Source organism: Canis lupus, chromosome 2 (genome assembly GCF_011100685.1).
Source record: "Canis lupus familiaris isolate Mischka breed German Shepherd chromosome 2, alternate assembly UU_Cfam_GSD_1.0, whole genome shotgun sequence".
NCBI classification, from domain to species: domain Eukaryota; kingdom Metazoa; phylum Chordata; class Mammalia; order Carnivora; family Canidae; genus Canis; species Canis lupus.
The window spans coordinates 67,351,557-67,353,998 of NC_049223.1; the positions used below are offsets into that span (position 1 = coordinate 67,351,557).

General features: G+C 57.6%; 1 pseudogene; it reads right to left on the reverse strand.

Moving 5' to 3' along the window:
* Positions 1–1,009, reverse strand: LOC111094273 (annotated as a pseudogene).
* Between the last annotated feature and the right edge of the window lie 1,433 nt (positions 1,010–2,442).

Consider the following 2,442-nt stretch of genomic DNA (forward strand, 5'->3'; position numbering starts at 1 on the left):
TCACAAGGAAAAGTCCCCTCTGCAGAGTAGCCAGGCCAGTCCACAGTAGCCAGGGAGGTGGTGGTGGGAGACAGGCTCCAGGAAGAACAACAGCAACACTGGGGGATGAGGGAGCAGCCAGCCAGAGGAAGGTGGCCAGATTAGCAGAAAGTTCAGGCAGAGTGACCCCCAAAGAGTTCCAACCCCCAAAGTTTTGGGACAGTGGCACCAGAGAAAGGAGAAAAGTGGGATTCTTGGGGAGGCCCCCAGCTTCTGGCCAAGCACAGCTGGTGTGATACTATGTGCTTGTATGTTTTGGGGGAACCACTCAAGCCAGGGCCCCACCCAGGCACTGGCACACTGGCAGGCCAAGGAAGCCCCCAGAATATACACATACTGGGTTATCTGGGGACTGTGCTCCTGGAGGCTGCCATGGAGCATAAGGCCTGTCTCCCAATCTAGCACCAAGACCTGGAGACTGCCCGGGCTCTGGAAGCAGCAGCAGGCAGTGTCTCCAGCCCCGCTGTGACCAGATACAGCACCTCAAGGCTAGGCAGCTCACTGACAGCTCCTCAAGCCACCCTGGGCAGGGCCAGGCTCAGGGCCACAGTGCCCACAGCTTCAGCTCCCGTAGGCTGGGCAGCCCCGAGATGCAGTGGGCCCTAGGCTACGTCTGCCCGCCCATACCGCAGCTACTGGGGCCTGGAGAGCTGCCAGAGGAAGAAACTAGAGGCACCCTGGGAGCATAGAGCCTCCAAGTATTGCCAAGCAGGGAGAGTTGGCAAAGGGTGAGGAAGATCTTGGCGACGTTCCGTGTCTCCAGCTGCAGTGCCTCGCCTTTGGCAGTCAGGGTTTGCAAGACTGAAAAGGCGAGAGAAGCCAGCTTCCAAAACTCCTTATCTGAGACTGCAGAAAGCTCCAAGCTGGTCAACAGGGACAACTCTACCCGGGAAGAACCAGAGGGGAACTGCAGTCTCAAGGTATGCAGATTCTCTGAGCCATAGAAGTTCAAGGCCAGGCTGAGCACCATGTGAGTACCCAGCAGGTTTAGGGTGATCAGTGTGAGCAGAGGAGCCAACCAGCCCTGGCCTGGGGCTGCCAGTGGATTCCTGCCAACTCTGACATCTCCAGCCCTTTAGACCCTGGAATATCTGGCCCCCCAGACAAATCAGCTGGTTTCCCTGAAGCAACAGCTCCCCGAGAGAAAGTGGCTAGGGACCGGGTACTCACCCTTTTATTGTACAGATCCAGGGCCTGCAGTCCTGACACAGCCCCTGTTCCATTTGTGCACAGCACGGCACTCCACAGTCGGTTGCCACTCAGGTACAGTCTCTGAAGCCTGGGTGTGGCAGCCAAGAACCTGGTCAGACCCTGTTAAACCTGGTTAAACCACTGTTAAGACCCAACTCTTCAGGCTGTAGCAGGAAGCTAAGGCCTCCAGAGCTATGTGCCCCTTGGAGTGCATCCTAAATTCAGTTCCTACAGCTCAAAATGGGCAGGTACCCCAGCCATGTTGGTGTTTATCACAGTCAGGGTGTCCAGTCTCTGCAGTCCCAGCCCTACCACCACAGGCTGCCTCCCTCATGATCCAGACATGGAGTCCCCAGCTGGAGGCCCTGAAGGGCCCCAGGACTGGCCACCTTCAGCCAGGTGGTGAATGACAGGTCCAACATGCCCAGCGTCCAGGCATCACCAGAGAAGCAGCTAAGCACCAGGTCTAGGACGATGTTGGCCAGCTCCCCCACATTCTGAAAGCAACTATACTTGACAGCCAGCTGCATGACTGGAAGAAAACTGAACACCCCAGCTCCCATTTAGGCAGGGGCCTAGGAAAGCAATGTACTGAGGAAGCTCAGGTTGCCCAAGCTGTTGGGGGTGGAAAGAGGTAATAGGCTCAGGGGCCAGTGAAAACACTGCTAGCAAGCCCAAGCCCCTGAGAGCTCCTGGCTGAAGCTGAGTGAGACGCAGACTCAGCCCCAGGACCTGAACTCAGCAAAGTAGCAGAAGGCATCGGGGACAGGACAGAAGTGGAACCAGTGAGACAGAGCCCCTCCACACTCTGTGGCACAGCCTCCAAGGCCTGCATCAGGTTGGTCACCGAGGAGGCCGCTGCAAGGAGGGGCGGCTAGGAGCAGCCCAGCCTGCACACAGAAGAAGAGATAAGAGTGCTCACCCATCTCAACACCAAGCCTGGTCGGCACAGAGGCAGAATCAGGACCTCACTCTCTGCCCTCTTCCCTTTACTGGAGGGGATCCCAGACCCCATCCCCTCCCTCCACACACACTCATTCAGTAGTCACAGTCCTGACAGGATGCACAGCCCCCAGGGTACCCATGAGGCTCTGGAAGGAGGGCCAGAGGGCCACAACGCTTCCAAACTGTACAATCGCTGGAAGGGTGGGACTAGCTTCGGAGATGCTTGGAGCCCAGGATCCAAGGGGCAGGGAGAGGCAGAAGTCCACT